This window comes from Oncorhynchus mykiss, chromosome 2, assembly GCF_057628025.1.
Source record: "Oncorhynchus mykiss isolate SJ-2025 chromosome 2, ASM5762802v1, whole genome shotgun sequence".
NCBI lineage: Eukaryota > Metazoa > Chordata > Actinopteri > Salmoniformes > Salmonidae > Oncorhynchus > Oncorhynchus mykiss.
The window spans coordinates 27,975,912-27,989,518 of NC_143023.1; the positions used below are offsets into that span (position 1 = coordinate 27,975,912).

Consider the following 13,607-nt stretch of genomic DNA (forward strand, 5'->3'; position numbering starts at 1 on the left):
AAACTTTAATCGACCAATACCAGATTTAAAGTATGTAGAAAAGGTAATGGAGCTATATGTTTTTAAATAAGAACATATTTGAGAACTAAAATCACCAAAATAAAAACTAGACAGGGAGAATCTAAAATTTAAAGAATGGCATGGCATGGGCCGCCCATTGATTTTTTTATAATGTTTGAGTCATTCAGATAACATAAGAACACGGCATAAGACATGGCAAAATTTGTAGGAAACTAGCTTTTGAACTTCAACATTTTGCCTCTGCGGCCAAGAGGACAGCCTTTAAAAAGTTTGGTTGGAGACCATACCATTGGCCACGCCCACTACCCCACCTTAGTTGAAAGAAATGGGAAGGCTGCAGTGAACTCTTTCTTGGAAGAGAGTCACTCTTAGTCATTACTATAACGGAGCCGAGATTACTGTGAAAGTGATGTATAGAGCTTGCCTGGCTCAATGGAACCCGTGGAAAGTGCAAGACCGCCAATCTGGCACTTCAGGCAGGCTCAATGAAAGTATTTGACAGAAGACAAATACTATTTGAACCCATGTCTGGTCTGTAAGAACTGGCAGCATGAGCTGTAGTCTGTAGATGCAGGGAGCTGGAGATGGAAAATAACCATACATTTATTTGGTACTATGTACCTTTGGCTAGAACATGCAGCGTTGGTAAAGCAGTTCTAAAGCATGTTTTTCCAGCTTGTGATTGGCCCACGATACTGAGATAAAGACATATGTTGCCTAAAAACCTTTGCATAGTGTGTGTGTGTTTGTGTGTATGTGTGTGTGTACGTGCATTTGTGTGTGTGTGTACATGTGAGGTTGGGGGTCGTAGAGATGGGCCGTGCTCCACAGCTGGCTCTGCTTTGCTCTCCCAGCATGCAGTGCCTGTCCTTTAGAATCGTCTCTGTCTGTTCGTCCGTCTTTCTGCCTTCCTGCCTGCCTGCATGCCGACCCTGGAGGCCTGGCTGGCTGGCGGAGTAGGGCTGGTGAGAAGTTAGCTGTTTACAGAATTTTCCGACCTCTGGGCGCTTTCTGACAGGCTCTCATTTCTCTTCCCCAGCCCCCGCGCATTGGAGGCACGCGAACGCTGCGCTGCCGGCTGGCCTGTCAGGGATCACTGCGCAGTCTGTTATACGATGCCCATATGATTTTCATTTGCCTCCCCTCCAAAGTCTCGGTCAATGACCTAGCTCTCTCTCTCTCTCTGTGTCTCACCCCAGCCGTGCTCTTAAAATTGTAGTGTTAACAAATAACAGACTTGTTTCGTTATGGATGTTCACTGGCTGGTTTTGACAACCCTGGTGGCGTAGGGTCTTTCATGATCTGTTAACTGGGCTGGAGATGGAGTTTTTTTAAATTGTTTTTAATAATTTTTTGTGTAATTATTTTATCCCCTTTTTCTCCTTAATTTTGTGGTATCTAATTGGTAGTAGTTAGTTACTGTCTTGTCTCATCGCTGCAACTCCCGTAAGGACTCGGGAGAGGCGAAGGTCGAGAGCCATGCGTCATCCCAAACACAACCCAACCAAGCCACACTGCTTCTTGACACAACGCACATCCAAACCAGAAGCCAGCCGCACCAATGTGTCGGAGGAAACACCGTACACCTAGCAACCTGCTCAGCGTGCACTGCGCCCGGCCCTCCACAGGAGTCGCTAGTGCGCGATGAGACATGCCAGCCAAACTCTCCCTAACTCTGACGACGCTGGGCCAATTGTGTGCCGCCCCATGGGCCTCCCGGTCACGGCCGGCTGCGACAGAGCCTGGCCTCGAACCCAGAATCTCTAGTGGCACAGCTAGCACTGTGAAGCAGTGCTTTAGACCACTGCACCACCCGGGAGGCCCGTAGATGGAGGGTTTTGACCAACCAGTAGTCACTATACTAACTGGTCCTGATGCTGCCAGCCTGACTGACCTGGACACCCTGTCCCTAGTGTTGTGTCTTCAACTGATGCTGATCTGATGTGAATTGTCCATGGGATGGCACTGCTTGGACAGGAGCTGCAGATCTGAATGTACTGTCAAGTTGGATGCAACCCACCTAACTGACTCTCACAGCACAGAGTCCAAGGGCCTCCATCACCATGCAGTCAGACTCTGGGTTTCAGCCCATACCACACACCATCAGGGACAAGTCTAAGCCTCCCAGCGACACCGCATGTGACTCAACTGTGCTGCAGCTCTATTACTGGGTTAATAAACTGCTCTGTCATGCCTGGTGCCTAGTCCTCCTTAGCTTAGCCTCCTTTCTGTTTCTATTAGACTGTTGTTAAGTTGACACACCGGTGACACAGGTTCACCTCCCGCTCCCATCCCCTCCCTCCGCCTCTTCCCTTGTGTGCAGCGCTTTATCCTTTTAAATCAGCAGCTGGCACGCACGCTGAAAGGAGAAGAGGAGTAGGAGTGTGTGGAGAGAGAGACGAGCAATATGGTTAATAGCCTCTGAGCTCATTACTGTGGCGATGCATATTTACGCATGGTGAGGTAAGAGGCTTGGAATAGTAGCCACTCAGTCAGTTAGTGAGTGACTTTGGTGGCATAGAGGGCAAACTTAACATTGGTGGCATAGAGGGCAAACTTAACATTGGTGGCATAGTGGGAGAACTTGACATTGGTGGCATAGTGGGAGAACCTAACATTGGTGGCATAGTGGGAGAACTTGACATTGGTGGCATAGTGGGAGAACTTGACATTGGTGGCATAGTGGGAGAACTTGACATTGGTGGCATAGTGGGAGAACTTGACATTGGTGGCATAGTGGGAGAACTTGTCATTGGTGGCATAGTGGGAGAACTTGTCATTGGTGGCATAGTGGGAGAACTTGACATTGGTGGCATAGTGGGAGAACTTGACATTGGTGGCATAGTGGGAAAACTTGACATTGGTGGCATAGTGGGAGATCTTGACATTGGTGGCATAGTGGGAGATCTTGACATTGGTGGCATAGTGGGAGAACTTGACATTGGTGGCATAGTGGGAGATCTTGACATTGGTGGCATAGTGGGAGAACTTGACATTGGTGGCATAGTGGGAGAACTTGACATTGGTGGCATAGTGGGAAAACTTGACATTGGTGGCATAGTGGGAGATCTTGTCATTGGTGGCATAGTGGGAGAACTTGACATTGGTGGCATAGAGGGAGAACTTGACATTGGTGGCATAGTGGGAGAACTTGACATTGGTGGCATAGTGGGAGATCTTGACATTGGTGGCATAGTGGGAAAACTTGACATTGGTGGCATAGTGGGAGATCTTGTCATTGGTGACATAGTGGGAGATCTTGACACTGCAAAAGGAGTCTCCACTTAATGTCATCCACATTGTTTGGATTCACATGAACAGTAATGGCTGTGTATTGTGGCTAATTAGAACAGAATGAATATAATGTGCAAAATTGTACATGTTGTAAATTCCATGGCAGAGCATATGAGGCCACTCATCAATGTCACAGTAAACTCACTACATGTTAGTAGGGATGTGCAGCATTCTATCTCCTCCACAGCTGAGCATCATACTTGGCTGCTGGGGATTCAGGAATGCCCGAGTTTGGGTCAGAGTTCACCTTTTTCCACTGTAAATAAAATGTTGGTATTTTGCTGATGCTGGCTCGTCTGAGTGTTTAGGTTAATTGCGTTGGAACAGCATTTCAGGTTAATGTGTTCTGCAGCGCTGAGTTGGAGATCAAAGTGACCAGTGCCAGAAATGTGCTGCTTTGCTTCTAGACTAGAGGGAGTCTGTTTTAACAGGCTCTTAAACCACACCAAGAGTGAAGCAGCACATCCCAGATCCCACAGCGGGCTGACTTAGTGTACATGCCAAATGGCACCCTATTTCCCTATAGTGCACTACTATTGGTCACGGCCATAGGCCTAATAAAGTTGTGCACTGTGTAGGGAATAGAGTCCCATTTGGAACTTAGGCAAAGTATCATGTAATCACGGACCATAATTGTTCAGAGCCCCGTGTATGGAAGCAATGCATGCTTATTGTTTCTCCTTCCCAAAGAATGTTCCCAAACGGAACATGGAAGGATTACATGGGACCAGTCAGTACTAGGCATTCTGTGCTGCTGCTGGGAGAGAACATTCCTCCTGCAACTGCTTGTAGGACTTTCAGCTGGCTCGGCTCTGACTAGATCTTTCTCAACCCCCCCAAAGAGAATTGTTTGGGTTCAATTTAATTAATTGAGGCACGTTGCAGGCAGAGGTACTGGAGAGGAGAGGCTGCTGTACTGTAGCCCAGGATCTAATCTCATACGTGGGTGAAGTAAGCATGCGGTTCACTTGCAGGTCTTAAATTGGTGCCTGCATACGTGTGTGTACGTGCGTGTCCGCATAGACAACGTATCTGTGTGTATCTATGTGTTGCACGCTGACTGGCAGCACTCTTGAGATACAAATTGCAACTGTGTTGTTAACAAATGCTTGTTGGAGGCGTGCCAGGGAGCTTGTGGTTTATTCTGGAACATCTCATGTGTCAGGCCATATTTAACCCTCCACTTACCCAGCAAGACAAGCCTCGACCTGCTGCTTGGATTACTTGGCCAGTGCACCAGTCATACAGTGACAAATATCTGTGACTGTTTGATTGACAGCCCTGCCTTGCCCTGCTTTGTGTGTTAAGTTCTGGGGAACTGAGAGACGCTGTGCTACGCTATATTAGGCTAGGCAAAGGGTATTTAAATCTTACCCGAGGTCCGGGCGACTGCTTCAGCCAAACACTATGCCACGCCTACTGATGTTAATTTCTTCTCCGCAATGCGTACCTCTGCGGCCTTCTCTGATTGGTCCAGAAACCTATCGGTTGGGCCTGAGCCAGAACACGGTTGGAACACGGTTGATACTCGGTTGATACTCTGATTGGTTAGAGATGATCCAATCGATGATGACTTACTCTTTTTGCAACGCCCCTCGTCACCACAAACAATTACAATGAAATTACTACTAAAGTAGGTAGTGAACGACAGGGCAGCGGAAGAATTTAGTGGGAGTCGTCAGGCTAGACTACTGCTGGCTTTCTGTTCTACGTACCTGATAATGAATTGCACCAACATGGTGTCCCAGGTTTAAATCGGTCCCTGATTAGAGGGGAACAATGATATGCTTTGAGGTCCAGATATGAATTGCAGGGGGTTAGGCTATGCTAGACCATGCTAGTATAGGCTATGCTAAACGCTAACTGCTATGATGTAGGCTTAGCTGGACAAACTGGCTGGCTGTGGTCCCCCATTAGGAGAAGGACATTAAGGTCCCTCACTCTGTACACTGAGCCTGCCAGGTCACAGGTCAAACTAAGTAACAAACCTGGGACTCTGTATTTTATGTCTCTTATTTTGAGACTGCTAGACGATACCCTGATTAGCTGTGTCATGTTATCTTAACTGAGATAGACACGGTGAGTTCTCTTAGCAGGTAAAGTTAGAAGCCAGAACAATTCCCTCCCTTAGTACAGACCTGTTCATTACTATAGCACAGGGATCATCAACTAGATTCAGCTGTGGGTTGATTTCTTTCTAATCACTAAGCTAAGGACCCTGGGACTGAACACCTCCCTCTGCAACTGGATCCTGGACTTCTTGACGGGTCGCCTGCAGGTGGTGAGGGTAGGCAACACATCCGCAACACTGACCCTGAACACGTGGCCCTTCAGGGGTGTGTGCTTAGTCCCCTCCTGTACTCCCTGTTGCATGACTTGCAACATTATCATTAAGTTTGCAGACACGATGGTGGTAGGCCTGATCACCAACAACGATGCGACAGCCTATAGCCAACCTCTCCCTCAACGTCAGCAAGACAAAGGAGCCGACCGTGGGGAGCCAAGCACGCCCCCATTCACATCAACTTGGCTGTAGTGTCCACATCACTAAGGATCTATCATGATCCCAACACACCAACACAGTTGTGAAGAGGGCACAACAACTCCTCTCCCCCCTCAGGAGGCTGAAAAGATTTGGCATGGGCTCTCCGATCCTCAAAAAGTTCTGCAACTGTACCATTGAGAGCATCTTGAATAGCTGCATCACCGCTTGGTTTGGCAACTGCTTGGCATCCGACCGCAAGGCACTACAGAGGGTAGTGCATATGGCCCAGTACATCACTGGTGCCGAGCTCCCTGCCATCCAGGACCTCTATACCAGGCAGTATCAGAGGAAGGCCCTAAAATTTGTCAGACTCCAGCCACCCAAGTCGTAGACTGTTCTCTCTGCTACCGTACAGCAGGCGGTACCTTCTGCACCAAGTCTGGAACTAAAAGAACCCGGAATAGCTTCTACCCCCAAGCCATAAGACTGCTAAAAAGTTAGTCCGGGTAGCTATTGGTTATCTATTTAACTATCTGCATTGACCCTTTTTGGACTAACTTTGATTCACATACGCTGCTGCTGCTGTTTACTATCTGTCACTTTATTCTTCCTTATATGTACATATCTACCTCTTCCCTTGTACCCCTGCACATCAACTGGTACTGGTAGTCCTTGTACAGCCAAGTTATTATTACTCATTATGTATCTATTATTACTTGTATTATTACATGTTTAACTATGCTCTTTCTCTCTGCTTTGTTGGGAAGGGCCCGTAAGTAAGCGTTTCAGTAGTCCACACCTGTTGTTCAGGAAGCATGTGACAAATAACATTGGATTTGAATTGGGCCTGTAGCCCGGGCCACCAGTTGGGAACCCTGCTCTATCACATGTCAGTCCCTGATCGTGTCCCTGTTTTAGAGATTTGCTGTTTTGTTATGGTTAGTATGACCTGTTTCTGTTCATTACACTCATAATGTAGACTGATGATTTTCACTCCGTCTTTGGGGAAATTAATCCATGATTTTCAGTATTTTATTGTGATCGTCTGTGATAAACACACACGGATAGTTTTTCACCAGTGTCAAGCATGGATATGTTCCCAAAGTTCCTGCATAGGCCACAGTTTTAGTCTGAGAACATTATACAATAGCCATCTATATATAGAAGTGTGTGTTTAGCCCATATTGAACGTGTGAGAAAAGACCAGTTGATTCATCATTGCATGACTTTACTGGAGGGAATGTGAACTGCCCTGCTCTGTGTCCAGGATGGAGGCTTGACAGGGTGGAATGTGTTGCTGCAAGCTGTTAGTTCATCTGGCCTGAGTAGAGTGTCTCAGCGGGCCCGCAAAGCTTCAGCTGGACTCATGTAGGTCATGGAGACTGCATGGAATCCTCCACTGCAGGGCAGAGCAGGCCTCTCTCCCTCACAACTCTCTTGCTCTCTAAACTGAGAAGAGGACAGCTTCTCTCACTCAACTCTCACTCTCAACTTTCTGCTTTTCTCTCTGCCCTGCTGTCTCTCTTCCTCCCTCCCTCTCTCTCAACTCTATCTCTCTCTGCCTCTCCCTCTCTCTCTCTCAACTCTCTCTCATACAGGAAAGTAGGACAGCTCAGATTTCTCTCAAGTGGAACTAGTGTTCACAGAGAGAGGAGGGAAAAGAGAGGGGAAAATAAAGGGGAGAGAGGAGAGGGTGAGAGATGGAGACACAAGGAAAAAAGATGCAACAATACTCCCACACTCTCAGCATATACATTAAATTCATCTCTAACTTGTTAAATTTTCAAAAGGCAACCATTGGAGGAAATGCAGACAGACAACTGGCTTAATTCAAATAGCTGTAAGTCCAGAGTAGAGAGCAGAGCAGCGCCATTGGAATGGGACCTGATCTCGCCTTCTCTCCAGAAACACCTAATTATACTGGAACACAATGAACACAATGTTAAATCTCTGAAATCAAATCTCTCTCACCGTTTCTCAGCACTCACCTTTAATAAACTAATTCTGCTGCTGACTTCTTGTATTGTAATAAGGTAGGCCTATACCAGCGTAGAGCATTATATTGTGTGTGTGTGTGTGTGAGAGAGAGTGTGTGAGAGAGTGTGTGCACGCCACCAGCAGCTAGCTGGCCTTGGCCTGGCCTTACAGCTTGGGTGACCAGTGCAAGTAGAAGTACAGTGAGTGCAGCTTGCGGGCGGCTGGTTTTATTGTGTAGTCAAAATTGAACGATGTCATCCTTTTGTGAGTGCCCAATGGCAGTCCCTGAGTCCCGTAAGGGGACAATGATCTGCGGTGCGGTGGCCTGAAAGGGTGCTACCCAGGTCCCTGCTGCGCAATTAACCAGTCTGCTCCTGTTTGTCTCCTCTCTGGATTGATCTCAGTAGGGAGCCGCAGGGAAAGATCTCGGCCATTCAAAGGGGATTGTTGGGGTTGGATGCTGGGGCCGATGTGATGTGTGTGGCAGGGAGGAGGTATGGGAGCTTCAGGCTCCGCTCAGGGGAGATTCTTCCCAGAGGAATGCACAGAGCTGATGGATCAGCCTCTATTTGATCTATATATACACACCGTCCGTGGGTCTTTTTGCTTGTGGTTTGTTCTGGTTTGAAGGGACTAAGGAACTGAGGGATTGTTTGGTTTTGGGAATGCGTTCCATAATGGTAGCTTGTTGAGTTTTAGTTAATGAGTCAAGCTATTCTGAATTTTTGGAACATGTGCTGATATCTGGAACCACCAGATTTAAAATAAATATATACAGAGTTAGTCATATATTATAACCTAATCATTGTTTTCCAAAGAGAGAAGTTTTTTTCATCATGCCCTTTGGCTGGGCTGCCCTGTACTGTACTCTGTTCTCCCATGGCTAACATTCGTTATATCACTGGAATATGGTTGAGTTTTAGCCACGAGCTGGGTGGTTTGCATGTGTGAGTTCGATGGGGATGAGTAGTCACTGTGGCTTAGATGTTAACCACAGTATGGCATTAGTTCATCCACATCTCTCCACTTCTGAAGGTATAAAAGTACTGTTTTAACTGGCCCCAGCATCTGCTAAACGTCCAAATCATCCATATTATTATATATTCTGCTGTTTTAATGTTCTGCTCACTAACTAACTGCTTTGGAGGGAGAGTGCATTGTACATGACTTGGTATTATGCATCCGAAAGTCCTCATTTTAGTCCTTGGCCAATGTTCTGGTCATTTTTCTGCAATAGTGAGCCTGGATAAATCCCCTCTTTGGGATTGCTTAATTTGACACAAAAAATTGACAACAAGAAGCGGTTCCTGTCCATCTCATGAGTCAGCAGTATTTACGTAGCGTTCCCTTTAGAAGCCGACTCAGCCCAGCACTTCTCCCCGGGCCAACTGTTTCCTTTAGAGGCCGACTCAGCCCAGCACTTCTCCCCGGGCCAGCCGTTCCCTTTAGAGCCGACTCAGCCCAGCACTTCTCCCCGGGCCAGCCATTCCCTTCAGAGCCGACTCAGCCCAGCACTTCTCCCCGGGCCAGCCGTTCCCTTCAGAGCCGACTCAGCCCAGCACTTCTCCCCGGGCCAGCCGTTCCCTTTAGAGGCCGACTCAGCCCAGCACTTCTCCCCGGGCCAGCCGTTCCCTTTAGAGGCCGACTCAGCCCAGCACTTCTCCCCGGGCCAGCCGTTCCCTTTAGAGGCCGACTCAGCCCAGCACTTCTCCCTGGGCCAGCCGTTCCCTTCAGAGCCGACTCAGCCCAGCACTTCTCCCCGGGCCAGCCGTTCCCTTTAGAGGCCGACTCAGCCCAGCACTTCTCCCCGGGCCAGCCGTTCCCTTTAGAGGCCGACTCAGCCCAGCACTTCTCCCCAGGCCAGCCGTTCCCTTTAGAGGCCGACTCAGCCCAGCACTTCTCCCTGGGCCAGCCGTTCCCTTCAGAGCCGACTCAGCCCAGCACTTCTCCCCGGGCCAGCCGTTCCCTTCAGAGCCGACTCAGCCCAGCACTTCTCCCCGGGCCAGCCGTTCCCTTCAGCGCCGACTCAGCCCAGCACTTCTCCCCGGGCCAGCCGGCTGCAGGCAGCGAGTGAAGCTCAGGACATGACAAGCTTTGTCTTTATTGTCTTTATTCCAAGTTTTGTCTCACATTCTCATTAGTGGATGTCAATGGCCACTGCAGTTCAGAGACCACACAGAGAACACAGTACATTTGGCTTCATTAAAGAGGTACTTGTAAACGGGACTGGTTTGTTGGTGGGTTGCAGAGAGGGGGCGAGACCACCACTCAGTCGACCGCTAGCCAACACTGTTTAATCTGTTCTTTTGGGGGATTAGAGAGTAGAGCCACTTCTTTGGTTTTGTTTTTTGTTTTTAATAACTTAAGGAGATAATGGAGTTAGCCTACAAGCACTAGATTTAGAATTGCCTCCTTAGAGATTTAATTGAACTCAGGTTTTTCTTATGAAGAAGATTTACGCCTAAAGGTATTCAATTGTAGGTCCGGGAAGATACCAGTATCACGATACTTGTCAGTATCGTGGCAAGGAAACAAAATACAAACTTCTTTATGAAACAGCCCTAATGTTGAAAACAAAAATCCTTGTGTTGTAATCCAGAGTCACATGTATTTATTACATACAGCAGGATTTTAAAGAACCACAGAGTTTGGTCTGCTTCGTGTTTTCATTTTTGACATGGAAATATTGAGATACTGGTATCGTCACAGCCCTATTTAATTGGTTCCATCACTTACTCTTTGCTTCTTATGTCATAGTCAATAAAATGTTGCTATATGGCCTGGTACAGTAGAATATAATAATAAATATAAAATGCCTGAAAGAGATCAGGTCAGATGTTTCCATCAGAGGAATTACCCATAGAAATAGAATGAACAGAATAGACTTGGAAACCTCTGACTTTGACAACTTCAATGGTAAACTCATGGGTGCACTATGTTCTACGCATTCTAATTCTATGGCATTACCACTACTACCCCACTGTAGCCTGCTTATTGAAGACCCAAATGAGATATCAGTGCCATCTTCATTGGTTGCATCCCAAATGGCACCATTTACAGTACATAGCATGGTAAAACCTATTCACTGGTGGCCCTCGATATTACTCCACCATTCCTTTTCTGTGTGGGATATAAGCAGAGAGGACCTGATGTGTCACCACAACCTTATAGATTTCTCCATAGTAGACTGAGGTTAATCATCCCTAAGAGGCTAGTAACCAGTAATAACCAGTAATCTAGAATTTTTAACACATCCCTGATGTAAATGTTGTGCTTTTAATGCACTTGTAATGCGTATGCGTGAGAGTGGCTGAAGAGTGACATTGCGTGCATTTGTGTGTGTGTGTGTTTGTGAGAGAATGAGAGTGGCTTAAGAGGGACATTGCCTGTGTGTGTGTAGCTTGGGGCTCTCAGCAGCTTGTCCCTGGGTAATTACATCACAAGTCCTGAGTCATCCTGGAGGCCCACCACTGAATGAGAATAGTGTTCAGAAAGAACAACCCAGCACACCCCCCCTCTCTCGCTCTCTCTCTCTGTCTTTCTCTTTCCTTCTCTGCCTCTCTTTCTCCCTCCCCTGTCTTCCCATTCCTTCCTTTCATTTCCCCTCTCTTTTTCCCCTCCCTCCATCCCTCTCACTCTTTCTTTCCCTCTCTCTTTATCACAAGGACATCTTTTCTCTTTTAGAAAAAAGAAGTGGAGTAGGTCAAGGAAGCGTGCCGTGTCTCCTCAGTCCTCATCACTCACTTGAATGTCTTTCTGTTCCTTTCATCACATTGGGATGCAATGTTGGATTGAAACATTTTCCACTTAGAGGTTGAGAGGTTATGTTCCTGCTCTTGTTCGGTTAAGTTAGGACCATGTGCTCCAATTCTCTACCCCCTGAAGTGTGTACTTGTTAACTCCTCTACACACATGTCAAAGCACGTGACTCCTCTCCTCATAATATCCAGTACAGTATGTATTCTAGGATAATAATACGATGTAATAGTGATGTAATAGTGATGTAATAGGCATAGTGGTGTTGTGCTGGTTGTGCTATCTCATTCCACATAAGGAGTGTTAGCTGCTGGCAGTGGTAGTGTGTCCTGTTGTAGTACAGTATGGTAGGTATGTGACATGGGGTTTTCCCCACTGACTCACCAGGCAAGCCAGTAGTGAGGTAGTGATAAGTCAATGAGGAGAGGGGTGTGACTGCAGTGACAACTGGAAGTCTAGTATAGTGGCATGTACACTACACATAGCCTTACTTACCACTATCACAGAACATTATTTTCTCTTATTTTTTTCTCTATTTCTTGTTCTCTCTCTCACCTCACTGTCTCTCTCACTCACCTCAGTCTCTCACCTCTCTTTCTATTGTCTGTCTCTGTGTATCTGCTCTCTTTCTCTTTCACTATTTCTCTCCCTCCCTCCGCTCTCCCTCTTTCACACTCTCTTCCTCTACTTATGTCTATTTCTTTGCCTCTCTCCCTCCCCCTATCTCTCATCTTTCACTATCTCTTCCCCTCTCTACTTATCTGTATCTTTCTTCTTTCGCACTTTCTCTCCCTCTCTCGATTAAATTTCAATTTAAGGGACTTCATTGGCATGCTGCTGCTCCAGTTTCAACTGACCTGAGCCCTAGGACCATGCCCCAGGACTACCTGACATGATGACTCCTTGCTGTCCCCAGTCCACCTGACCGTGCTGCTGCTCCAGTTTCAACTGTTCTGCCCTATTATTATTTGACCATGCTGGCCATTTATGAACATTTGAACATCTTGGCCATGTTCTGTTATAATCTCCACCCGGCACAGCCAGAAGAGGACTGGCGACCCCACATAGCCTGGTTCCTCTCTAGGTTTCTTCCTAGGTTTTGGCCTTTCTAGGGAGTTTTTAGGCTGGGTTTCTGTACAGCACTTTGAGATATCAGCTGATGTACGAAGGGCTATATAAATACATTTGATTTGATTTTGATTTGCATGGGACTCTTGCTCTCTGTCTCTCTGTCCCCTTCTCTCTGTCTCTATCTCCCTTCCTCCCACCCTCCTCTGTCTGGTCATACTCCCCTCCCCTGCCACAGCCCTGCTCTCTTTAAACTTTATGGTGCTTTCAACACAACTGGAAACTCTGAAAAAAATCGAGGTTGAATCGTGACGTCAGTGATCATCAGGTCTGAATATCGGAGCTCTAGAAAGAGGCAGAGTTGCTGACTTGGAGTTCCCAGTTGTCTTGAACGCACTGAAGTCGGAAGTCAGAGATTTCCTAGTTTCGAGGTCCCAGTTGTTTTGAACGTGGCAATAGTAGTGAAACCCTAAATCATCCTCCCTGACCACTATGGCTGCTTCCTGCTTCCTACACTGGAAGGAAGGGAACTGTTATTTAAGACCTCCCATTATCCTCCTTCTCCCTTCAGCATAGTGTTTGTATATAGATATTGACCCATTGAGATGAGAGGAGGTTGAAAGGACATTGGCTAAATGTCTACTCCAGACGGGGTGGGGCAGAGCCTTTGTCAGTCCAGTCAGTGGGGTATTAAGTATCTGAAGTAAAACAAAAACGGGGGTGGGGGGCGAGCCGAATAGTGAACACACTAAGTTTCCGTGTTGTGTTCTTTTGAGAGAAAGAATGTTGGCATGAAGCTAGACTCGAGGGGAGGCCAACGAGAAGTTCAAGTACTCAGGTTTGTTTCATTTAGCCCGTAATGAGCCTTGCGCTGTCGTGAGAGAGATTTCTGACTGCAAAGTTCAAAGCTGAGCCACGGATAGAAAAAAGAAAAGAAACAAGCCCTCACTTGAAACTTCAGAACATGTTGGGAGGTTAAAACAACGGCTTCTTTCGCTCTGCCCCA

The 13,607-nt window shown here is 47.0% G+C and overlaps 1 protein-coding gene across 3 annotated transcripts in view; it reads left to right on the forward strand.

The window, feature by feature from the left end:
* The window catches only part of LOC110485935 (growth factor receptor-bound protein 10), an 84,284-nt gene that overhangs the window by 52,386 nt on the left and 18,291 nt on the right, over window positions 1–13,607 (forward strand). The window lies entirely within an intron of this gene.